General features: G+C 51.3%; 1 protein-coding gene across 2 annotated transcripts in view; it reads left to right on the top strand.

The window, feature by feature from the left end:
- The window catches only part of Kcnh2 (potassium voltage-gated channel subfamily H member 2), a 50,814-nt gene that overhangs the window by 4,711 nt on the left and 36,326 nt on the right, over window positions 1-9,777 (top strand). The gene's annotated exons all lie outside the window — the stretch shown is intronic.

The following is a 9,777-nucleotide window of genomic DNA, read 5'->3' as shown; positions in this document are numbered from 1 at the left end:
TCCTTAGGAAGCAGGGAGGGGGTGGTGGGAGGGGGCTCTCAGATGCTGGCCCTTGCTCCGCCCCTGTCCCACACACAATGGGACAGGAACAAGGCTGGCGGGGGCGGCTCTAAAACCTCGGCTTCATGCCCGCTGGCTCAGAGGGTGGGGGGCCGGACGCCTGGGTTCCGCCTTGAGGGCTGGAGCTGATAAGTGGGAACGCAGGTGTCCACGAGAGGCCTGGGACTGAGGTAGGAGCTTGTCTTGAGGGAATGGTGGGCTTTGGTGGTGTCAGGCCACAGTGGACAGCTTTGAGCACTGGGTCAGTGGCAGGGCAATGGGATATCATTCTCCTAGTGATCATAGGGATCTCTAGGTTTACCCTGGCCCTCTTGCTCTTTACCCTTCCTATCCCAGCATCCTTTGGGAGATTGGGGAAACAGGTTCAGTAAGGATGCAGTGACATTTTTTTCCTTGTGGCTGGCATTAGGGTATCTTTCCCCCTCCCATCTCAATTTCCTGAAACCCCCACACCCCATGACTCAAATGGGGGACACAAAAGGGCAGGAAGCTGCCATCCAGGGCCTCCACCCCCAATCCTGTCATCAAGTGACGCATGTTTCCCTGGGTCAGCAGGTCAGTGGGGAGACCTAACCATCAGAGCAGAGGCAGATGGGCCATAGGGGAGAGTTGGGGGAGGGGGGCACTGGGTGTGGGCTAGGCAAACTACAATTCCCAGAATGCAAGGGAGACATACACCAGCACCTTTTGGGCACCTTAAGCAGAAATGCATGCTGGAGTTTGTAGTTCTGTGCTATCCGAGCACTGGAAGAAAACTAGGAGCTAGATACTTGGGCTCACAGGAGTGGGAGCCTTGTGAGTTTGAGACCTCAGAGGCCAAAAAAGAAACTATGAGAAAGAAACAAAACAGAAGCTTAGAGACAGGGAGAGGCAGAGACTGGGAGAGGCAGACAGGCAGACAAACAAACATGTGGGTTTGTGTTGGCTGGACTCTTGAAAAACAGAGGAGGATAAGATTGGGGTGGGCTGGGTGGGGGGCTGGCAGGATCGGCAGGAAGGAATGGGCTGTGCTGATCTCTGGGGTCACCAAGAAGGTGGGGCCCACCAATTTGGGGTGGGGCAGGTGGAGGTGAAGGGACCTCAGATGGGGAGAGGCCTCTCCCTGGATGTGAGCGCTCTGATCTCCCGGGGTGACTGGTGGGAGGTGGGAGCCGAGGATCCGCAGGCAGACCCTACTCGCCCAGCTTGCTTTCAGGTCCCTGGCCTTGAGGCCCCTGCCCGTCCCTACTGACTCGCATCTTCAGAGAGGCAGGCAATGGAATCAGGCCCCTCCTCCTGGGTATTTCATCTTCTCATACTCTTGGCTAGACCCGACCCACCTGGCTCCAGCTATGACTTTGACTCCTCGACAACCAAGAACTCCTCTGTTAAGGAAGACGCGACTGGCCTCAGTGTCAAGGTTATGACCACCATCACGAATGGACACCTTCCGGACTTCGTGCCTGTGCTGCTGGCCGCAGTCCTTGATACAGGTCTTCTGACCCCAGGTCTCCCATCCCATCTTTCCCACCACTGCCAGGTTCTTGTCAGGGTCGGCCTCATTCTTTGTCTTCACTTGAAACCTTCGACTGAACCGACAGCTACTCTAACATGCTGGCCCGGCCCCTCTCCCAGTTTACTCTCCACGGTCATTCTTGATAAGTTGGCTTTCTCGAACACTCCATGCTTTTGTGCCTTCAGGCCTCTGTTCATACTATCCCTCATTCTTGCTTTTCCTCTCAGACCGGAGAAAATCTTCCCAACTGCCCCAGGGCCAGCCTTGGACTTGGAGATGTCATCCCATCTTGCCTTGTAGAGAGGCAAGCAAGGGAAGCGGCTGACATCTTCTGGATGTGTTGATGTGGAGATCTGTCTGGTGTTCAGTCCAAGCTTCTGTGTTTTCCCAGAAGCTCCAGATAGTCCATCAGCTTGGGAAGGTATGTGGATTCATTCCTGCCCAACTAGTCCCTCGTGTGGCTGCCTTGATGCCAGGGTTCCCTGATGGGCAGGGTGAGATCCTCAGAACTCATTGTCTGATGCCCTTCTCAGCAGCTGTGACTTTTCTGTTCCCACATGTCACACTTGTATCTTGTTTTAGATCCTTCCCCTGGACCCTGTTGCTTCTTTTCCTGGTCTCTCTGAGGCATCACCCCCAGTAATTCTCTTAAATTTCCAGTGCCCTGAGGTCTGCTTCCTAGAGGGTGCTATACAGTGCCAAGGGGCTCCTGGCTTCTCCAGCACTTCTCTTCTATATGCTCCAAGGCTCTTTGTCACCCTGACCCAGACTCTGGGAACATCTCTTACTTCAGGTCCTTGGGGTTGTGATTTCTATTTTTTATCTATCATCTATCTATCTATCTATCTATCTATCTATCTATCTATCTATCTATCTATCTATCTTCTATTTATCTACCTATCTGTCATCATTTATTTATATACTTTTATTTCATGTGTAATGTGTACCATATATGTTCAGTACCTAGAAGGAGGCCAGAAGAAGGTATTGGGTCTCCTAGACCTGGTTGTGATCTACTCTGTAGGTGGCAGGAACTGATCCTGGGTTCTCTGAAGAGCAGCAAGCTCTTTTAACCCCTGGGCCATCTCTCCAGCCCTTGGGTTGTGGAGTCTAAGCAGCCTGCTCTGTGTGAGAGTACCTTCTGCTCCTTGGGGTCCCCTGCTGACTTTGGACCCTCTGCAGAGTAAGTGCTCCCTAAATTAGCTCTGCTGCAAACATGCTTAGCCACCAGGCCCCAGGGCTGTGTTTTGGAGGCCGAGGGGAGAGGCTCTTAGGATGGGTGTGGCTGAGGTAACAGGGCTGGGTGAAGGGACAGCGTCAGGAGGGAGCCTTGTTCAGCCACAGGAGGAGATGTGGAGTAGATAGATATGTGGGGCAGAACACACCAGGCTAGAGAAAAGGAAAATAAATCCCAGGAGAGTCAGAGGCAGAACCTCTCACGATAGGCGAGGAGGCACTTCCGGTCTGTCTGACTTCTCCACTGAGGCACTTTTGGTGGGATTCGTGTGGTGGCAGCAGGAGGAGAGAGGAGGAGAGGCTGGCCGAGATTCAGTTTTCTTTCCTGAGAACCCCTGACTTTCTGATGCACAGCAGGGGACTGTGGAGATTGATAATGACAGTGCACCCCAAATGCCAACAACTCAAGGAGAAAGGGTTCCAAATGTTTTTGTTTGTTTGTTTACCATAAACGATGGCAAATGTTTGGGAAGCCCTGGCTGGTCTCAAACTGGCAATGCAGCCAAGAGCCTTGAACTCCAGGGCTTTCCGCTTCTACTCTCCAAATGCTGGGATTACAGGCGTGTGCTCCCATGTCTGGCTCACCTGAATTTCAACATGGCACAGGATATATATATATCCAAACATCACATAGCAGTATCTTGTATGTATATGTATGGTTTTGCTTGTCAATTAAAAACCAAACCAAGGCTGGGTGCTGGGTTAGGTGTGGTGGTGCAGGCCCTTAATTACAGTACTAGGAAGGCAGGCAGAGCTCTGTGAATTCGAGGCCAGCCTGGTCTACATAGAAAGTTCCAGACCAGCTACAGCTACCCAGAGACACTGTCCCCAAACCAAAAAAACTCACACCAAGCCAAAGACCAGTGACCATGCCCCAGCCCTCACCAGCTGCTGACTCTCCCATTTCTAGGATGAGGTTCCTCCCTGTCTCCTAGGGCGTCAGAGGTTTGCTTCTGCTGTTTGCCGGCAGTCCTGCTGGACCTCACTAACGCTGTACATCTTAGTGACTGATTTCTCATACCGGCAACTCTATTGTATTTATTTAATAATTGCTTTTTTAAAAAGTTATAGCTGGGATTTTTTTTTTAAAGTTTCAGGGGTGCATCTCCATTGAAAGGAAATCACAGATTTAATGTAAGGTATCAAACTGGATGGGGCTTGGTTGATGGGCTGGTTAGGAGCCCAGCCCCTCCATCCCCGATGGTGGGTGGTGTTGCAGCTCGTGGGGAGGTTAACACAGACCTCAATCATCACTGGTTGACAGGGTGACAGGCTCCTGTGGGTGAGGAGGGGCCCCTTCCTGGCAGGGCCAGCTCTCTGGTGCCTCCTGTACCTCCCGCACCCTCCTAGACCCCAGTCTTGCCTTTTAGCTCAGACCAGAGGTCTGTGTAAGTCTGGGAGCAGAGTGATTGCTCTGATCTTGGGGTGTCTGTGTTGGGAAAAGAAGGCCCCAGGTCCGGGGTGTGCGTGGAGGGGCCCTAGGGGCTAAGAAGGTGGTGGGCGGCAGGAGCAGAAGGCCCTGACTCCTCCTGGTCCAATCCTAAGTTGTTCAGTGTGAGCTGGAAGTGCCCCACCCTCCCCACTATGAGCAACTTCCTTCCCGCTTGCTGGCAAGGACTGGGTGGGGAACCGAGGGGAACGGAGGGAAGGGAGGAGGGTCTGCCAGCCTGGAGGCCTCCCTCGTACTCAGGATGTAACTCATGCTGTGTGTGGGGAGAGGTCTGCTGTGCTTCCAGGTTGCAAGACGGGGCTGGGTCTTTAGGAGGACTTTGGCTAAGAGCCAGGGAAGTGCAGGTGCCAACCGCTGGCAAAGGAAGGGTTTTTGCTGGGCTCCAAAGGACTGCTTTGTTGGCCTTGGGCGCCCTCTAGCTGCTGTTGCCATTCCCGAGATAGCCACATGAGGGAAGCAGAGAGCCAGAGAGAAATGATCTGTGCTAACAAGTCTTGGGGTCAGACCCCAAACAGACAGCGACACACAGGGAACTAGCCAACTGTCTTGGGTTTCTGATTTAATGGTGTCTCCACAGTGGCCCTCTGGGGGCCCTAAAGCTCCCGATGGTGATTCAATCTGCAGCTCTTTCCCAGAGAAAGGAAGCCTTCTGGGAGTAAGCCTCTTTCTGCCCTCCTTTTTGCACAAACCCTCATAGGGCCTGCCAAGCCAGAAGCACAGGAACGCTGTCTACCACATCTAGGAGAGTGGAGCATCAGATGTCACGACTCCTGTAAGAAGAGGCAGTTTCTGTATCCCAGGGAGCAAGGGAATGGACCCTTGGGGCTATTCCATGCTGCTGATGGGCTCCCTAGGGCAGGACCTGTTGAATTTCCTGTTCTCACCCAATGATCTGGGATCTGGAACCACACCTGTCTACCGGCTTTCAGCCTCACGGGAAAGCCTTGTGGTACAGAGGCTTTTGGAATCCTTCGTACTTGTTCTAGCAGGAACTACCAGCTTGAGGGCTCTTAGGTCTGTTTCATAGAGACAGTAATTATGCTCAGAAGGGCTCCCCCACCATGGCCCAATCACTGCCCAAAGAACCCACTTCCTTTTTGGGGGACAGAGTTTAATTCTGTAGCTACAGGTTAGCTGTAGCACAGGCTGGCCTTGGGCTTTTCTGCCTCAATTTCCTGACTGCCATGGTTACAGGTGTGTGCCACCAGTCCCAGCTCAGATTCTACCGCTAAGATTCCACAGTAGGAACCGGGATCTCAAAACAGAAATTTGGTTGTGGTGGTTGAGGATAAAAGTGTGTGTGTGTGTGTGTGTGTGTGTGTGTGTGTGTGTGTGTGTGTGAGAGAGAGAGAGAGAGAGAGAGAGAGAGAGATTATGCAAGCACATATATGTGCCTGTGACCACGTGACCAGTATGTCCTGGGGCACTCACACTGACCAATCTCATCATCTGGTTCTCGTGCTTCCGAAATTTATTTGGAACAAAAACATGGCTGTGGAGGTGAATGTGAATGTGTTAACATCCACAGGGACCTGAAAATGCTCTTCATTCTTGGTATCTGGTGTGAGGATGAGTGTTTAGGGTCAGGCTGAGATCTCCTGAGTGGTGACGGTCAGGATTTCTGTCTCAGGCCTTGGAGACCCTGCATGGAACTCTATCACTTATCAGTGCAAGGCTCTGGGATGAACCCAGACTTCAGACAGACAGCTGCCGGGGAACTGTCCAACAAACAGCCTCGCACTTCCTCCCCTCCCCTCTCGGCTCCAGTCCCTCAGGCTGGCCCAGTTTCCTGGTGTGGTTGCTGTGGTGCTGGGTCCCTTGGGAACCAGGGTTTAAGCATCAAGTATGCCAAGCATGGAAATTCCGTAGCAACCAGCCCCGGAGATCAGCTGGGAGCGTGTGCTTCCTTGGCCTCCTGGGTACTCCAGGGAGGGGCTGGACCCTCTCTCCACACAAGAAGGGAGGAGCAGCCCTTAGAGGCTCTGCAGATGTGGAGACAGGGGCATTGTGACACCTGAAGGAATTTGGATCACTGTGAAGTTGCTGTCTTTTAGTTTTTAGGGGAGAAGTCTGTTTTGGCACATGGTTTTGGAGGTTCCAGCCCACTATTAGTTGCCTTGTCGCTTTATGATAGTGACCAGCAGCAAGTCACAGATATGATGGAGCAAAGCTGCTCATTCATGTGGCTGGGAAACAAAGCACTGTGGGCTTTTCTTTCTGTCCTTCCAAGTAGACTCCCGGTTACCAGCCTAGGACCAACGAGTAAGGCAGCCCTGATGAATTTGCTGCTGAAAGGCTGAGGTCTTCTTGGGATTCCCATTTTGAGTTCTGGTTTCCTAAACCCTAGCTTAGGCTGCTTCAGGTAATGCTGGCCCCTGTTCCCAGTGGAGTCTGAAATAAATGGGGTTGTGCCTCATAGATCCAGAAGGCAGAGTGCCCTGCCTGGGCCCTTTCTTTTTCAGGGTGGGAGGACTTAGTCCCCATCTGTGATGGGTTTCTACTGTCACCTTCCCATACTCACTGGCTGTGTTCACTGGTGATTTCCAAAAGGAAAGGGATGGGGTCCTGATCCCAGCTCTCAGCCCCACCAGGTGGTTATACCTTCCCTCCCCTACTCCCCTACATGAAGCCAGAGCATCCATGGAAGGTATCAATTTTGGGGTTTTGAAAGCAGGACTATGTAACTTCTCTTGTCAGATGGTATTTGTATTTGGCTCCTACAATATTGTCTTCATATAGCATCTTCTTAATTGACTGCAACTCTTTGAGGTCAAGGGACAGACTTCAGACCTCGTGTTTCACTGGGTGACCTGCACAGTATGGCACACCCAGAAAGCTATGGGTGGGCCAGTGAGACGGCTCAGTCAGTGAAGGTGCTTGCTGCCAAGCCTGGTGACCTGAGCCTGATCCCTGGGACCCACATGCTAGTGCAAAGGACTCCTGCAGATTGTTTTCTAACCTGTATATGTGGGCTGTCACATGCAAGTCTACACACATAAGTAAATAAGTGAATATAACAGTATTTGGGGAAGTGGTAGGTAACTGTGAGTAGGTCAGGGGATGACAGGGTCAGAGGTTATCAAATTGGATCTTAAATCTCTTCTGTGGTCCCTAGCATTTGCTACTTAGTGATACATGGAGAAGGCAAGGACCTCGAGCTAGGGGTGGGTTCCCATTCTCACTCTCATGATCCTCACACCCCAAACTGACTCTGATTTCTGCCTGATTTCAGCCGCCTCTGACACGCCATCTCTGTAGTTCATATTCTCATTCCTGACCCCCACCTCCATCTTTCCTTCAATTCTGTGTTTTTCTAGCTCTTGATGTATGTGGTGTATAAGCCACAATCTGTCCTGTTATAGTGGTTAAGTCACTTGATTTAGGACCAGGAGACCCAGCTCCATTTCTAACTTGTATAATCTCCAGGAAGTCTTCACTACTTTGTGTCCCTGTCACCTAGAATAAGAAAGTGTTTACTTCCTGCTTTGATGTTTCCTAAAGTGTCAGCCCTCACCCCCAGTGGAATCCAGAGAATTTCTCGTATAAAATCCAGGGCAGAGTCACAGTGTTCTGTAGTGTTGGTTGAGGAGGGTGAGAGAGGTAGAAAGCTCTGGGTACACATGAGACCCAGGTTTTCAGTGCCCACAGAAAACCAGGTCTCACTGTGTCAAATGCTGCTAGGTGGAGCCACTGCATAGTTCCAGGATTTTTATGGTTTGGGGAAGCTGCTCACTTCACAGTGTCCAGAAGAGGGCCCTCATCCTGGTCACCTGGGCTGCCCCTCTGGTTTCCCGCAGAGCCTGTCATGAAGGACTTTCAGCACCTTGGACAGAGGCAGAGTTCCCCTCCTGCTGAAGTTTTCAGCTGCAAAGAAGGCTTGGAATCTTCTCTCCCGCAGTTTCCCTAGCAGGGCAGTTTGAACATGGTGCATTCTTTAATATTTTTCAGTCTTTTAAGGTCACTCCAGTATAAACCCCAAGTCAATGTCAGAGTAGCGCTTGTTTGCCAAACTCTGAGGACAGTATTTAAATAATAACAAAAGCCAGGTGACTTGATGCAGCCCCATCATCCCAGCGCTTGGGAGGCTGTGGCAGGAGGCTAGCAATTTCAAGGCTAGTGTGGACTACACAGTGAGACCCGACACAACAACCAGACCAAACCAAACCAAACCAAGCAACAAATATCTCAAATTACCAAACCAAAGCCGACAACAAAAACCAACCTGTTTTCTAAAACAGTGTAAGGTAGGCATTAGATACTTTGTAAATATGATGTTACAGGAATGCATTCAAACGCAGTCTACAGGCTCCCTCCCTCCATCATGAGAGCTCCCACCCACCCATGGACCAGTCAGTCACCCTCATGTGGTCATTCTAGCTTAGTTCTATAACTCACTGAGCTCCAGAGCCCTCTTGAAACCCCTTCTGTGTGTGGGAAACCCAGTCCCTAATTCAAAGGGACAGATGGCTGTCAGGTTCTCAGCCAGAAGAATCACACTAGCAGTTCGCTTCCTCATCTGGAACAAGGATAAACTGGTGAGAAGACCCACACCTGAGTCCCGGTGACATCTGGCTTTATGAAGCTGTCAGCCATCTTTCTATGTGCCTGGGAGAATCCTTACGAACTGGCAGGGCCCAGCTCTTCCAGGGAGCCCTCTCGGCTGCCCACCCGTCCAGAGCACCCCCTGCTTTGAGCTTCTTCTCCTATTATACCCAGAAGCACCAGATTCCTTCATGACATCTCTGCCCCTGTTGAATGAGGGGCCATCTCCTAGGTTTACTTGTTACAGACCCCGCCGGGATACTCCCCTAGCAAGCTGGGGGACTGGTGCATTTCAGAGGCTTCTCACCTCTCCTACCAGGTGTCCTCCTCCACTTCCTTTCAATCTGAAACAGTTCTATAAACTGGCTCATGGTGCTGTCTGTGGAGTAGCCATTGGCTTCAGGGGTGCTCAGGACAAGAGAGTGGAGGCAAGAGGTGCAGTGGGGGGGGTTACCAAGAGAAGCGAAGGGCTGTTTGGAGTGGGGATTGCAGGATGGCTGTGGGTCTAGAGCCATCCAGGGCTATGGGTTGTGTGGAACTAAGGAAGCACTCATGACCAGGGTTGGAAAGGGTCCCAGAGACCAGCTTGGCTAGTCTCATTTTACAGGTAAGGAAAGTGATATTTAGTGATGCTTCTAAAGGCACACAACAAATGGGCACCTTGCCATCACTTCTGACCTGTGCCAAGTCTCTCCCTTGGGCTATTGTGTAGCTTCACTTGGCAGCTTATGTTTTTTCCAAGGTGGTCATGCCAATATGTCTCATTGCACATGCCTTTCTTCCTACATGGCAGCGGTATGCTTTCGTGGAGAATTAGGGTCTGTCCTCCTTCCCCCAATTTGATGGGCCATGCTGATGGCCGGAGTTGTTTGTGTGACTTTCAAAATGTAGTCATTACAGTTCATTCAGCTCTGGCTGCTCCTTTCTTGAGAGATTTGTCCCTGTAACCTTGCAGCTATGCTGTGAAGAATCCAGTTAGCCATGTGGAAAGGCT

This window comes from Peromyscus maniculatus, chromosome 3, assembly GCF_049852395.1.
Source record: "Peromyscus maniculatus bairdii isolate BWxNUB_F1_BW_parent chromosome 3, HU_Pman_BW_mat_3.1, whole genome shotgun sequence".
NCBI lineage: Eukaryota > Metazoa > Chordata > Mammalia > Rodentia > Cricetidae > Peromyscus > Peromyscus maniculatus.
This window is presented reverse-complemented; position numbering and strand designations above follow the sequence as displayed.